This window comes from Epinephelus fuscoguttatus, linkage group LG4 (assembly GCF_011397635.1).
Source record: "Epinephelus fuscoguttatus linkage group LG4, E.fuscoguttatus.final_Chr_v1".
Classification (NCBI taxonomy): Eukaryota; Metazoa; Chordata; class Actinopteri; order Perciformes; family Serranidae; genus Epinephelus; species Epinephelus fuscoguttatus.
Window position 1 is genome coordinate 1,677,046 of NC_064755.1, and position 16,853 is coordinate 1,693,898.

The window sequence follows — 16,853 nt, forward strand, 5'->3', positions numbered from 1 at the left end:
ACAAGAATGAGTTCCACTTGTCAACTGTTAAGGATGTGGAGGTGTTGTCGATGGGTTTGAGAAGTTTGTTTATTGTGGAGAAAAGAGTTTTGGGGTTGTTGGAGCCAGAGTGTGGAGGTTGATGTTGGAGGTTGATGCTGGAGAAGTGATGTAATGTTAGACCAGTTGAGCAAACCAGATCCAGGATGTGTCCATGTGAGTGAGTGGGGAAGTTAACATGTGTCAAGTTAAAGCAATGTATTTGATCCAGAAATTCAATGGCAGATTTGCTAGTATCAATGTGGAGATTGAAACTGCCAAGGAGGAGAACAGAAGGTGAAATGGCGCAGAGCTGGGTCAAAAAAACAGAAAAATCAGACAGGAAGGAGGGGTGTGGCTTGGGGTAGATGATGGCAGAAACCAAGGTAGTCGGACCAGAGAGTTTGAAGACAAGATGTTCAAATGAGTGAACTGCAGGGATGGGAATGGTGGTTATTTTGATGTCCTTCCGATGAATAGCAACAACACCACCTCCGCGGTTCTCAGGGCAAGGTTTGTCAGTGTATGTGAATCCGGTGGGTGTGATCTGATTAGGTGAAAAATAGTCCAGGGGTTTGTGCCATATTTCAGTGCTCGTACTCGTACTCGTCGTCCTCCGCTTATCCGGGTCCGGGTCACGGGGGCAGCAGTCTCAGCAAAGAAGCCCAGACAGTCCTCTCCCCAGCCACTTCCGTCAGCTCTTCCGCGGGAACCCCGAGGCGTTCCCAGGCCAGCCGGGTGATGTAATCCCTCCAGCGTGTTCTGGGGTGGCCCCGAGATCTCCTCCCGGTTGGACGTGCCCGAAACACCTCCCAAGGGAGGCGTCCGGAAGGCATCCTTACCAGATGCCCGAACCACCTCAACTGGCTCCTCTCGATGTGGAGGAGCAGCGGCTCTACTCCGAGTCCCTCCCGGATGTCTGAGCTCCTCACCCTATCCCGAAGGCTGAGCCCAGTCACCCTGCGGAGGAAACTCATTTCGGCCGCTTGCACTCGCGATCTCATTCTTTCGGTCACTACCCAGAGCTCGTGACCATAGGTGAGGATTGGAACGTAGATCGACCGGTAAATCGAGAGCTTCGCTTTCTGCCTAAGCTCCCTCTTCACCACAATGGACCGGTTAAGCGCCTGCATCACTGCTGACGCCGCCCCAACCCGCCTGTCAATCTCCCGCTCCATCCTACCCTCACTCGTGAACAAGACCCCGAGATACTTAAACTCCCCCACCTGAGGCAGGACCTCCCCCCTGACCCGGAGTGGGCAATCCACCCTTTTCCGGCTGAGGACCATGGCCTCAGACTTGGAGGTGCTGATTCTCATCCCAGCCGCTTTACACTCGGCTGCGAACTGCCCCAGCGAGAGCTGGAGGTCACTGTTCGATGGAGCTAGGAGGACCACATCATCCGCAAAAAGCAGGGACGAGATCCTCCTGTCACCGAACCTGACACCCTCCACCACTTGGCTGCACCTACAAATTCTGTCCATAAAAGTTATGAACAGAACCAGTGACAAAGGGCAGCCCTGGCGGAGTCCAACCCTCACCGGGAACAGGTCCGACTTACTGCCAGCCACGCGAACCAGACTCATACTCCTTTGGTACAGGGACTGGATGGCCCTTAGCAAGGGGCCACCAACCCCATACTCCCGGAGCACCCCCCACAGGATGCCCCTGGGGACACGGTTGTAAGCCTTCTCCAAATCCACAAAACACATGTGGACTGGTTGGGCAAACTCCCATGCCCCCTCCAGCACCCTGGCGAGGGCAAAGAGCTGGTCCACGGTTCCGCGTCTGGGACGAAAACCACATTGCTCCTCCTCAATCCGAGGTTCAACTATCGACCGGACCCTCTTCTCCAGCACCCTGGAGTAAACCTTACCGGGTAGGCTGAGGAGTGTGATCCCCCTGTAGTTGGAACACACCCTCTGGTCCCCTTTCTTGAAAATGGGGACCACCACCCCGGTCTACCATTCCAGAGGTACTGCCCCCGATGTCCACGCAAAGTTGCAGAGGCGTGTCAGCCAGGACAGCCCTACAACATCCAGAGCCTTGAGATATCCAGGATGAATCTCATCCACCCCCGGGGCTCCGCCGCCTCGGAGTTGTTTCACTACCTCAGCAACTTCTGCCCCAGAAATTGGACGACCGGCCCCCGAAACCCTTGTCTCTGTTTCCTCACTGGAATACGTGTTGGTGGGATTGAGGAGCTCCTCAAAGTATTCCTTCCACCGCCCGACAATGTCCCCAGTTGACGTCAGCAGCTCCCCGCCCCCACTGTAAACAGTGTGAGCAAGTTGCCGCCTTCCCCCCCTGAGGCGCCGGACGGTTTGCCAGAACCTCTTTGGAGCCGATCGATAGTCTTCCTCCATGGCCTCACCAAACTCCTCCCACGCCCGAGTTTTTGCCTCAACGACTGCCACCGCTGCACTCCGCTTGGCCCACCGGTACCCGTCAGCTGCTTCCGGAGACCCACAGACCAACCCTGCCCTGTAGGCCTCCTTCTTCAGCTTGACGGATTACCGCCGCGACTGGCCCCAGCGGCCTTGCGACCACAGCTCACAACCGCTGCGTCGACAATGGCAGAGCGGAACAAGGCCCATTCGGACTCAATGTCCCCCTCCGCCATCGGGACGCGGTCGAAGCTCTCCCGGAGGTGGGAGTTGAAGATCATCTGGACAGGTTCTTCCGCCAGGCGTTCCCAGCAGACCCTCACTGTTCGTTTGGGCCTGCCAGGTCTGCGCAGCGTCTTCCCCCACCATCTGATCCAACTCACCACCAGGTGGTGATCAGTTGACAGCTCTGCTCCTCTCTTCACCCGAGTGTCCAGAACATATGGCTGCAGGTCAAATGATACGACTACAAAGTCGATCATTGACCTGCGACCTAGGCTGTCCTGGTGCCACGTGCACCGATGGACATCCTTATGTTTGAACATGGTGTTAGTAATGGCCAAACTGCGACCCGCACAGAAGTCCAATAACTGAACACCACTCGGGTTCAGATCGGGCAGGCCGTTCCTCCCAATCACGCCCCTCCAGGTCCCACTGTCATTGCCCATGTGAGCGTTGAAGTCCCCCAGCAGAACAATGGAGTCCCCGGTCGGGGCACTGTCCAGCACCCGTCCCAGGGACTCCAAAAAGGGTGGGTACTCTGAACTGTTGTTCGGTGCATAAGCACAGACAACAGTCAGGACCCATTCCCCGACCCAAAGGCGCAGGGAAGCAACCCTTTTGTCTACCGGAGTAAACCCCAGCGTACAGGCAGAGAGTCTGGGGGCTATCAGGAAGCCCACCCCGGCCCTCCGCCTCTCACCCGGAGCAACTCCAGCGAAGGAGAGAGTCCAACCCCTCTCAAGGACTAGGGTTCTAGACCCGGAAGTAAGTGTCGAGGTGAGGCCGACTATATCTAGCCGGTAGCGCTCAACCTCTTCCACAAGCTCCGGCTCCTTCCCCGCCAGAGAGGTGACATTCCATGTCCCAAGAGCCAACTTCTGTAACCGAGGATCGGACCGCCAAGGCCCCCGCCTCGGTCTGCTGCCCAATCCACATTGCACCGAACCCTTCTGGATCCCTCTGCGGGTGATGGGCCTACAGGGGCATATAATATACTGTCCCTGTTCCTTCCATTGTTTGCAAAAGAAGCTGTGCTTTCTCAATCTAATCAACACAGCCAGCTGCACGCCACATCAGCATTTTGAATCTACACAGCCACAAAAGCAGTTTGAATTCACCATACTGAAGACTGAGAATAGACAGAAAAAAAAGGACATTGAAAATCAAGTTACCATACAGCAAACTAGAACTAGAATTACCGCTCTGCAGTTGTATGCCTACACGCAGTCAAGTTTCTCTTACAGTTTACATCCATGTCTGTGAAAATATGGATGCCTCAGACCCATTGTCCCCCCAACAGCATATAAGCTCTATACAGTCAGCAAAGTTTCAAGGTTTCAAGGTGGATTATTGTCACCAATTCAGTATCTGACCAGATATTTCCCCTTCTGTTCCTGAGATATGACACTGAGTAAGTGTTTTATGCAGAACATTATGATGTCACAGTGAAGCTGACCTTTGACCTTTTGGATATAAAATGTCATCACTTCATCATTTTATCCTATTAGACATTTGTGTCAAGTTTTGTTGTAATTAGCATATGAATTCTTGAGTTATGGCCAATAACATATTTTGTGAGGTCACACTGACCTTCGACCACAAAAAAGTAATTAGTTTATCCTTTAGTCCAAGTGAACATGTGTGCCAAATTTGAAGAAATTCCCTTGAGGCGTTCTTGAGATATTGTGTTCACAAGGATGAGACGGACAGACGGACAACTCGAAAACATAATGCCTGGCCACAGCTATTGCTGCAAGGCATTCAAAAGAGGCATAAGAAAAATGAAAAAAAAAGAAAAAAAAATACTGAAACTTACAAAAAATAAAACTAAACATTTTTAAACAATACTAACCTAAAATGAGCAAACTCCATGAACAAACAAAAGCTGAGAACAAACTGAAACTGAAGAATTTTTTCTGATGCATAGTTTTTTTTTCTTTCTTTCTTTCTTTCTTTCTTTCTTTCTTTCTTTCTTTTGTTTCTCAATTGGAATTCCAATTTCCCGTTTTTTTTGGGAAAGACATGACAGTGTATGGTCATGTTCTAGCAGCATAAGCACTCACTTGCTCAGCTTGGTTTAGAGACAAATCCTCGCGCAGGAGTGGAATAAAACATTTTGAGCCTTTAAGGGGTGACAGGGGCCTCAGAGAGCTTCCGCTATTTTTTTTTTTCATACAAAGTTCAATCTTTCAAACAATTTATTCAGCCACAATGCAAAAAAAGGGCAAACTTTTCACTGTAGGCTTTTCAGGGGCCCCGTTCAACTTGACCATCAAGAGACCATGTGTGGAGCACTAGATGGATACTGTGTGGTCCTCACATGTACTCATTTGTTTGGGTTTTCTCCCCTTTATCAGTGTGTGGCCAGTTCTCCATGAATTTCTGAAGCCATGTGGTTCAACCACATCAGCCACATCTGACACACACACGACTCCACCCAAAGCACCTCTTTCCAACCTCACACAAGAAATAGATTAGGGCCTTTGGAAGACATAACAGGAGGGCACCTCTGGGGCAGACAGAGTGGCAACACAGCCACAGCTGCAACTTAAGAAGAAACAGAATTGTTTAAGTTGCAGAATACATGCAAAGGAATATAGCCAAGTATCAGTCAATATAGTCAATAGTCTGAATTACGTGGGTGTCCATGATTTAATCTGTTAACAGGGTAAATGACTGACAGCACACACACACACACACACACACACACACACACACACACACACACACACACACACACACACACACACGCACAGTTTCCAAATATAAACCTGACTGGAAGATTAACTCAACCAAACCCAAATCCTGCTCTCTGTGTCCTCTCAGCAGAGGTAAAGATAGGACCAGTGGTTGAAACATAATCTCTCCATGTTCATACAGTTTGTTCACACTGACCTGCCAACAGCAGCAGGCAGGCAGGCAACCAACCCCCTCTTCAACCCCAAACACACACACACACACACACACACACACACACACACACACACTCACTATCCTCTGCACAGCTGTCCACCCTAAATGTAGCTTTAGTGAGATGTAAAATAAGTATAATCCTGAGTAAATATCGTTCAGCCAATCTCATTCAGATCGATTACAAAGAGGAGCCATTCCCTTACTAACTCCCCCTGCAAAAAACCCCAATGTGAACATGCTGATTTTATAATCTTGGGCTATTCAGTTAACATTAGCAAAAATAAAGTTGTCGCTTATCAAAGCCAGTGGTTAAAGATTAACATCTTAAAAAAGTCTATGCAAAAAAGTGGATTAAGTTGGGTACTTGTGTATTTACACGGAGAGTAATTTAGATCTGAGTTCAACATTGTTGACAGTGTTACGCCACTGTATTGTAGTGAACCTAACTGGGAATTCTGTGAACCATGACACCCCTATATTTTAAGGGAACAGTGAAATGAAATCTAAATAAGGGGTATGAAAACAAATCCCCCTTCAGCAAAAATCAAATCTAAAAATCATCCTGTCCCTTCTCTGACCCCCCAAATACACCAGTTAAAAAACAAAAAAAAACCCCCAGAAAGGCTTGCTCGTCTTCTGCAGGGCTGTGTACACAGTTGTTGGCTTCTGGCAATGGGAAAGGAGGCTTTTGCCTATTTTTAGTGGGTTTACCCGTATTTAGAAAGTCTGCATACATGTGCTGATTTTAGCTTCACTGATAATATGAAGTGTATGTGAATCCGGTGGGTGTGATCTGATTAGATGAAACATAGTTTAGTGGAGACTAAAGAGAGCATTTGGTTGTGACATTGTAAATGTGAGCATTGATGCAACGTCACAATGATGTCATTTTATCAGCTTGAGGCAAAACATGACTCACCAGCACAGGGCTGTAGGCTACACTGGAGTCTTAAAATGTCGTCTAGTTGTGTTATTGGATGCCAGAACTGAAGGAGTCATGGCTGAAAACTTAAATTTCATCACATCCAGCCACCACGGCTTGTCAACAAAAACAAAGACAACTATGGCTAAATGTAATCAGATGAAAGTGCTTGCATGTTTTTTTTCCTTCAGCAACAACGGGGTTACGTTTAGCCAAGACACGCATGTGGTTAGGTTTAGGCAGCAAAAGCACATGGTTGGATTTAAACAACAAAAGCACATGGTTGGGTTTAGGAAAAAAGAACAGGGTTGGCTTTACAATCATACGGGAAGCAAACACCGGCCTCCTGGGTGAAAGTCAGTGGTTGTTGGAATTCACAGAGCACAGGTGAAGTTAACATGTATCCACTGTGTTAGAATGTGTTGTGTCAGTGTCCCTGCAGTGGACAGTTGACCCCAGGTTATCTGCCTGCCTTCTATGCTTTAGATCCTGTAACTTCTAATGATATGGAGGCCACAGTGATGACCACTGATTAAAGAAAGCGGGATTACATGGATAAAAAATCTCTCCATGCATCAGGAGCCTTTCACAAAATGAGAGTGCTTTGCAGAGGGGGAGACCTCTTGTCCAGACTGCTTTGAGCTTTCACCTATTACTGTATATCAGTGTGAATTACATTTTGAGAGCTGTTTTACAGCTCCCACCCAGAGCCATCCTGGATGTCTGCTGCCCTCTGTCATGTTTGAGAAGCTATTGGAGAAAAAGATTAAAGAGCTATAAACCAATAAAGACCCAAGACAAGTATTTATTGGCTTCGGCTCCAATCGGCAGTGATGGAAACACAACACCTGGGTGAACACATTACTTTTAGCTCCTTTACTGGTAAGATGCAATAACACGCCACCACAAAATACTAATGAATTTAATTACTCTAATTTATTAACCACCCTGTCCACAGTAAACCTGCTGAGTGGAGATTTTCTGTTGTCTTTTGTTACAAACTGGATAATTAATTAATGCACCAAATTAATGTAAACAATAAAGACATCTGCATACAAATAGGCTACAGTAGAGAGAAATGTCCAGGTAGAATAGACTGGATCAGGGTCACGTTCACATCTTGCAGAGAACGACCTCCATTTTCTTTGAGGCTTTAGCCCAAACTAAATACACTCAAACTACACAACATGGGAACAGGGTTTAAGGCTGTGTTCATCTCTCAGCATTAAAGCCCTGCTCTTCTTTGGACAATGCATAACTAAAAGGAACAAAGTTGAGCAGACATCCACCCATGCTGCCATGCTGGCAGGTTCATGTGCTGACATGGCAGCGTGGATGGATATAGGGAACAAGATAGACAGATGGAGAATACAGAGAAGACGGGAGGATGGCAGACATGCAAGATTAGTGGAGGAGGAGAGAGCGTGAGATGAGAAATGTAAAGGACACACGCCTACATGAAGGCAGGATGAAAAGATGAAGCCCATACTGTCTGAGTAGAAATGAAAGAGAGTAGAGTGAAGAGGGTGGAGGAGAGATTGTTAAGTGAATGTTGATACATGGTCTGCTCTCTAATCAGTTTTACAGGGTCTAATTAGGGCTAAAGTAGCCCCATGCTGTAATCATATAGTCCTTCATATGTGTGTATATATATATATATATATATATATATGTATATATATATATATATATATATATATATATATATATACATACATATATAGGCTGTGTTTAACAGGCAGGCTGCCTGCTAAACACAGCCTATATTCTAGTTTACGGCGGGTACACTCCCTCACCCTGAGGTCCATTTGAGGGGTAGAGTTATTTCTACATCAGTGCAAAATGGTTTTACTATTTGTACACAAGTGTCTCTATCTCGAAGGCTGAGATTAACAACTATGGGCAAAACAAGCGACTTTAAAATAATAAAAAAATAAAATCAAGTACTACTATACTATAAAAGAACAAGAAAATCTCTATAGCAATAACTCCATTTTTTTTAACAAACATGCAGCTTTATTTAGAATTTCTATCCTGTCCAGACAGACCTCACAAACCCTTCATTTTATACAGATTTAATGACTTCTGCAAATGGACTGCTTTTGGTACTTTTCTAGTCTTAGCAACCACTCAAAACGCTTTATAGCATAAGCACCATTCACACCATCAGGGGTCTTCACCACAGCCACATCTCAAGTAGGCCAGCATAACACACACATTCATACCCTGCAAGGTGTCACTTGGTTATCAATACGCTCACACTCACACACCAAGTGGTGCAGCCATTGCTATGAGTATCTTGCCCAACAACACTTTGACATGTAGACTAAAGGGACGGGCTCGAACCATCGACCTTATGGTTGGTAGACAGCTACTCTACCTTAAGAGCCACAGCTGCCACCACCGTGGTTTTCACCACAGTCACACCTGTGGCCTTTATAACAAAACATGGAGGATCAGGGTAACAGTCCGGTGAAATAGCTAATCCCTAAGGCTCTCAGTGAGTGGCTGCCTGTCTGATCTGCGCTGCACTGGAGCTGACAAGACACCATGTCACCCATCCATGTGTGCTGTGTTTGGCAGGCAGTGAAAAATCGTCTTCTGGGAGTCTGCAACTTGAACATTTGGCAGATATTTTCTTGCTCACCATAAGGTGTCTTCTGGGATTCATGTGGTAAGCAGTAACACCTAACTTCACAACTTTTTTCTGATTCGTATTTAGCTTCTGTCATTACATTTGAATAAGAATGAGAGGCAGAAGAAATATGTCCTATTAATAGATCCAGCCTAGAGACACTGTTCCATTCTGTTTTTTTTCTGTAGTAACAGGTCAGTTCTCGCAGTCTTTCAGTAGTGAACATTTAAACAACTGCAGTGGATTCCATACAAATACTTTTCTTGCCTTTGCACATGTATGGCTTGGTGTGTGTTTGCATATGCATGCATGCCTACTGTTAGGTAAAGCTAAAAGCTTTAATTCAAGAAAGAGCCAGAGACGTCTCTACAGGCAAGGTCACACTAGATGACCTTTATGCTGATACAAAGCTTGACTCAACTGTCCAAACCATCTGACACCTGATGGTGATCGCTGTGTCTGCCAATGGGATGTTAGCTTGGAGAGGAGAAAAAGAGACTGAAACAGCAGAGGTCAATGGCGTTCCAAGAACATGAACTACACACAGCAATAAACATGGACAGGGTTTGTGCAATTCAATGATGTCTTCTAGCTCCTGTCGCTGCCATTTCAAGCTAGCTAGCATTAAAGCAGATCTGATGGTGTGCTTATTGACAGCTTTTTTTCCCTAGTTGGAGAAATCGACAATCTTCAGGTTGTCTTTGTCATGACAACTTGTCATGACAAAAACCTAATGACACTTAATGATAGCAGTCATAAACGTTTATGACATGTACATAAAGTTTATGACAAGTTCATGACAGTGTCATGTCATAGTTATGACAGTATCATGTCACCCTTATGTAGAAACCTTCAAGTAAAGTGTTACCCCATTTCCATTGAATGCTCCACCCAGGAGTTAAATGGTATTTCCTGTTTGGAGTGCCGGCACTGAAAATGACCTTTTGCAAATTTTATGCAAAATTTATTGAAATTTTATTCTATGTGTCCCTCCCTGTTTCATGGCGAATAATGAGTCACAATGGCAACGGCATTCAATGAAAAATCACAACTTCACAAGAAAGCATCAACAAGGGCTTTTCTGGCAGCTTGATCTGTTCAAGGTGCAAGGTACAAAACATGTCATTCCTTGTTGCCAGTAGGTGGTGAAATAACTCTAATTAAATATTGTCATGTAGACGTTTTCAGGCTGGTACTATCTTTAAACATGTGAAGTTTGGGGCAAAGTTGACCATGTACAGTCAAGTTACAAACAACTTCCTGTTTCATGGAGAAACATGGAAATTTGATGCCTAGCCACAGTCAAACCGTTCAGCAAAAACTCAAGCTTTTAAAAACTTTTTTATCTCAAATGCCTTTTGATGGCAGACCAAATTTAAAGTCAATGGGATTAAATCTCTAGGAGGAGTTCATTAATGTATGAGCCATGTAAATGCCAAAAAAAGCACTACAATTATATAGTTAATCCAAAATGACTGACTTCCTGTTGGATTTTGGGTATGGCTCCATGAGACTTTTTTTTTTAAGTCTTGGGTTGTTACATGTGCCTCCAAATTTTCATACATTTTAATGATACGTACCACAGGGGCTAGTTTGTTGAAGTGATGAAGGTTTTTTTTAGGGTTCTTGCACCATTTGGTTGTCAGAGCCTAATAAACAAACTTCTTTTCACATTGACCGAACTTTATTGACCCTCTTTTACTGTGCTTTTATCAAATCTATTTTATCCTTCTGCTTGGTGTCTTGGTTTAGCAACCTTTCCCTAAAAAACAAGAACTCCCTAAATCAAATAGTCAGATGGTCCAGTAGGCTGATAGGAGAACCTCAGCTTAACCCAGAATCCTTATATACCAAGGCAGTTACAGAGGATGGCTGGTTCCATCCTGCAAGATGGCCCTCACCCACTACATGGGGAACTTCAGCCCCTCCCATCAGACCGCAGATACAAACTCCCAGCCTGCAAAACAAAGCGATATAAAGACAGCTTTGTCCCATCAGCCATTAGAGCAGATAAACAAAAACTCACTCCAAACTAAACTGAATTAATGACAGTACAGTTTTTATTTATTTATTCATTTATTTGGTATTGTTTTTAAATTCATATTTTGGGTGTTATAACGGTTTTACATGCCCTTTTTAATCCTGCACTTTGAATTGACGCACTGATGACACTTTACCTTTTTATTGTTACTATGTTACTGTGTCTGACCTGTTTGTCTGTTTTGTGTGGATGAAGCCAAATCATCACTTAAACTGTGAACCAAATCTACCTTCGGGTACAAATAAAGTTACCTTACCTTACCTTAAACATTAACTTGAGCATTTATTATTGTCTTAGCCACAGCTAGTCTTTCTTTTTCAGCACAGTACACAGCTGAGTATCACTAACAAGCATTACTGATGTCTCTCCACCTGCACATAGGCAGAGAAACCAGATCCTGTGCTATCAGGTGTCACTGAACTCCAAGGTCTGTTGGAGAATCCCACCGATTCGGTGGGGGACCCCTCTCTCTATTGACCTGCCAGCTCCACTCAACCACCTGCCTGCACTGTCATGAACAGAAACCCAGTCTGCTGTACACACAGGGACCCATACAGGGTTGGAATAACTGACATTTTCTGAGCTTCAATTAAACTGTTCATCTGCCTTCAGGGTTGTTCTAAGATATTGAGCATCAAAGCTCTAAACCCCTTTATTTGAGAAATTACAGATCTAAAAGTCACGCTTCAAAAAACACACTCAAACATTAAAATAATAATCTTGAAGATTTTCCTTTATAAAATGTCCGTTGAGTCTGCATCTATTACCAAATGCAGTAACGTAACAGTGACTGAGCCTGTGGCCCGCTGATAAAAGCTCTTGTATTTGCAGTACTACAGACTGGGTGTCAGTGATGATATTCCAGGGAAAAATCACAAGCAGACCACAGGTAGTGACATGTTTTCCATCACCCAGCAGTGGTTGGTCAGCCAGAGAGGGTCGGTGGAGCTAATGCAACAATCCTGCTATTCAACTCACTTAAGTGTGAAGCAATGAACTGCTTTTTCTGGTCTCTGCTAGCGTTGTCAAAGGGTTTAGCCAGATTATACCTCTGTGCTGAATTGATGGCGTACCTACAGCACCTTAGATGCACCTCCCTAGAAATGTAACTGCATGTTGATGTGACGAAGACCTCCTGTTTATTTTTGTAAATTGAAAATCATTACCCTCAATGAAAACAAAGCCTCTATTTCCTGTAACTTCACAGATAAGAAACAACTCCCAATAACTCCCAAACCACAGCATTTTAAGTCCTGTGCGATTTATCCTGGCTTCACACAAGTAGAGAAAAACTCACAATCAGAGTTTACAGCCCCTCACAGAAACCCCACCGCCAACTAGCTTTCTGGAGATGTAACTGCAGAGTGACACAGACACACCACCAAACAAGTATAAATGCTCACATCGGTCTAGGGGAGCACATGAAACCTCCTAATGTGGGGTAAACTGTAACACAGACTTTTTAAGTGGTTACGAGTCAATCCTTTCGTGCTTCTGGCCAGTTGACAGCAATACCTCCAAACAGTGACCGGTGACATTCTGCAGAAACTGGACATGTTTTAGCGGAGTTCAGTGACAAAGAGTCTTTTTGGCCAACATTTTTTGATTACTGAGCTGTGTATGTAAGTCACAGAATCCAACCATATATCATCTTAATAACTGTCTTGTTGCCTAAAACATAGCACCATTTTGAACTACGTAACCAAATCCCAGCAGGTCTTAGCTAGGCTTGATAAAATTTCTATACAGCGGGGTTAGTAGTAACGTAGTATTTGCATGTCACACTTATGTTCAGTTTGAACTAATGTCCTTAATTAAATGAGATATACTTTGTATTTTTAATTTGTTAGGTATCTTATTGACACAGTTTCACAGTGTTGTCAATATTCATACATTCAATACTCAAATTTTGACATGTGGATCTAGGTTACCAATTTGATGTACATCAATCGGTCCAACCATTGAATATGGATGATACACTAACAGATGAATATCTGTATGGATACTTATCCTTCCCCTGATGTAGATGAACAAATAGGTATCTACATACATCTGTCTATCAATCTGTAACAGCTGAAAAGAGAAAATTATATAATATTGACATATATTATGTATCTGTCTATGTGTTGATCTTTCCATTCATAAAGCACTGGTGGTTAGATGAGAGATGGATAGGTGTTTGGATATTTGTCATAGATAGATCCATAAACAGTGTCAGCCTATAGTATGTAGATAGAATTGTATAGAACTGTGTTGAACAGACTTTTCCAGTAAGCATTACAACTAACTCTCTGCCTGTTACAATTAACCCAACCCATGGGGTACAATTTAACATTTCACTTCTGACACTCCTTGGTGCATTGTAGAGGAAAGGTAAGTTCTGGAAAAAACAAACAAAAAACAACTGTTAATTTGTAGCAGAGATGTGCATGTTGTTAGAATAAAACAAAACAAAGCAATTTTTTAAAAAAATTCTCAAACAATTTTAATAACATTTAGCCAAAACTAAAATGTGTTAGGTTGTGTCCCGGTCTCTGGCATGCAAGGCAGAGTTGAAAGGTTAGGCTAAAGATAATGTTCAGAATGTCAACATATTGTATTGGGTGGTGGTCTAAACCCGAGAACTGTCTAAATAACTGACAGAATCAAAGGCAAACATGGTGTTTGTGGCACAGGATTACTCTAGTACAGACGTTCGGGGAAATGTGAGACAAGTTAAGACTACAGGCTCAGATCTAACTCCACAGGGAGAAGAATTAAACTAAGTATAGATACACAGAAAACTGAGTTAAACTGCTCTCTTCATGCACCTATATTTAGATGCTCCATGAACACCCTAAATGTATCCCACTTTTGCAGCCCTGGCATGATGTCAGCAATGTCACCTTTCACATATCTGCCTGTGTGCTAAAATGTCAAGATGTGTTCATTTCAGGAAGCACAGAGAGCTAAGGCTGCACCCTGCAAGCACACAGAAGGCCTGTATGGATGTTGTGGAAGCTAAGCAAAAAGTTCAAAAAGACTTTTACATAATGTTGAGCATAACAAACACTTTTTTCAGCCTGGAAACACAACCATAATGTCTTATCAACAAGAACCAGGAGCGTTACAACCAAATCATGTTAAAATTCTGTCATTTTAAAACGTTGCTGGCTTTGTATAGTCATACCAGTGTAATTGGTGGAGGTGGTTTTCAAACACCAGGAAACAAAAGTAAGTAACTTAGTTTTATCTGATGTACAAGAAAATAAGACAATTTGTACATCTTTGACACTGTAAGGGCACTTAACTGATTTTACAGACAAAGCTCAGTTTACTTACCCTAAGATGGACTGTAAAACAGATGTGTAATGTCTTTTGTGGCTTTGAAGAGTTTTCCAAAGTTAAAAAATATAACCCCGCTGATGTTACAGTGATGTCATCAGGGTTATTTGATTTTAAATTTGTAACAAATAATTTTCATTATAAACTGGGAGGCAAAGAGGTTCTTATGAAAGGTGCAATTAAGTTGCAATATAGGAGTCTGACCCATGAAAGTCAGAATATCTCAGCCTGTGCTGCTTTGATTTTGACCATTATCTTCATTCATTTTCTAACCGCTTCATCCTCTTGAGGGTCGCGGGGGGCTGAAGCCTATCCCAGCTGACATCGGGTGAGAGGCAGGGTACACCCTGGACACCCTGTATCGCAGGGCTGACACATAGAGACAAACAACCATTCACGTTCACATTCACACCTACGGACAATTTAGAGTTACCAATTAACCTAGTCCCCAATCTGCATGTCTTTGGACTGTGGGAGGAAGCTGGAGTGCCCGGAGAGAACCCACGCTGTTGTATATGCAAACATGCAAACTCCGCACAGAAGGGCTCCCACATCGAACCGGCAACCCTCTTGCTGTGAGGCGAGAGTGCTAACCACCACACCACCGTGCCGCCCTTTGACCATTATAGTATTGTTAATTAGAGTCCCAAACCTTATAGAACTACATACTGAATAGCTGGACTATGCCTTCTGATGTCTTAAATACAAGAAAATAAGAACATTTGTACATTTTTACACTTTTTGGTGAAAAATTAGGAAAGTGGATGGAAAAAAGTATTTTAAAACACATCATTTGGTTATTGGTTATTGCTTGGAAAAGCAAAAGTGAAGAGACAATAACATTGTGTCTAACAATGTCTGTATATGTCTTTAGGTATAAAGGAAAGAGACCGTTTTGCAGCACCTCCTTGACTCCTTTTCACTACATTGGCCAAGACAATGAAACTAAGACAAGAAAGGGAGTGGAGAGGACAGGATAGGAGGATAGGATAGGAGGGAGAAAAGAAAAGTGAGGAGAATAGTGGATGAAACAAGATATAAGCAATGAGAGAGGAGAGGAGAGGAGAGGAGAGGAGAGGAGAGGAAAGCCCAGCCGGGCCACACCTAAATGTACTCTGGATTCATAAAAAGCAATACCTCTTGACAGATTCCCTGGCTCCTGTACTTTCTCCTACCAGCTGTGATGCCATATCAGCTATATACACAATAGCAGCCTGACCACTAGCTAACCAGTCCCTGTATGTCTCCTGCTGTAAACCAGTAAAACCATAAAGCCATTACATGTAGGCAGTGGACCAGGAAACATCACAACTGAATGACTAGACACCACAGAATTTAATAAATTAATTTTGGTTCACACAGTTATGGTATAAATTAGTGGTGTTCAGTGAAACATCCCTGTGTAACCTGTGTGTCTGAGAAACGGGGTGGGCGGGGGCAGGGGCTTTATATTTTGTTTTTTGTTTTTTTCATTCAGTGGCAATGAGTTGCTTTCCATTCGTGAGTGTATGTGGGAATGCATCTCTGACCATTGGATCATGCAAATCTGAGTCAAATGTTTTATCCCAGGCAGGCACAGGGTAAGATGTAGGCGCGGCTGGAAGACTTGCCTCAGTGGACATGCACACGGGCTGACAATTACAGACATCAGGGATGGATCTCCAGCCTACTATTACACAACCAAGAGCCAAATGATCTCACTTATGACGTATTCGCGTTTATAACCCAGTAAAGGTGCAGTCTATCACCCCCGATGCTTTCCGACACATAACACAGAGAAATAGAGAGAAAAGAGGCGACTTACTTGTTGGAAATCTCTTCCACATGGGCTTCAGGTGATACGGAGACGGTGCTACGGTCCAAATTGTTCTTTTTTGGTCTTGTGTGGGTGCTGAGCGCCAATAATGGATCTTTCCGGCGGTGAAATCCAGCGTCCACGGACCAGCTGATGGCTGCAGGACCAACCGAGAGAGCGAGCGAGCGGCTGTCTGACTGAGCGGAAAGGAGAGGAGAGTTGTCTCTTCAGCACCACACCACTTTGAACAGCTCCCGATGACGTCACTGCCTGACTACGACGCCGCGCCCACTTCCCTGGTAACCTCCTCCGGAGAAGGGGACAGGGAGAGAGACACATCAAACTGTGAATTGACTGGAATAGAATTCTGAAGCCTTTAAGTAGAAGGCAGGGACCCTCTTGAGACGGAAAAGGGAAAAAAGAGGCAGAAAGTCATGGTCAGTGTGAGTGTGCCAGACTTTTTTTTGTCAACACCCGAGAAAGAAAGCACATACTGTGTGATAAATTCAGTTTATTGACTCACACTGGCTCTTAATTAGGAACATGAGGAAGATCACAATCATTTTTTTTCTATTTGTATGACATGATATGCTGTT

At 44.1% G+C, this 16,853-nt stretch overlaps 1 protein-coding gene across 2 annotated transcripts in view; it reads right to left on the bottom strand.

Annotated features, from left to right (window-relative positions):
- The window catches only part of smpd3 (sphingomyelin phosphodiesterase 3), a 119,762-nt gene extending 103,265 nt beyond the window's left edge, over positions 1–16,497 (bottom strand). For both annotated transcript variants that reach the window (XM_049574430.1, XM_049574432.1), the window contains exon 1: positions 16,267–16,497. The gene's annotated coding sequence lies outside the window, so the exon portion shown is untranslated. The remainder of the gene's footprint in view (positions 1–16,266) is intronic.
- Positions 16,498–16,853: the final 356 nt, after the last annotated feature.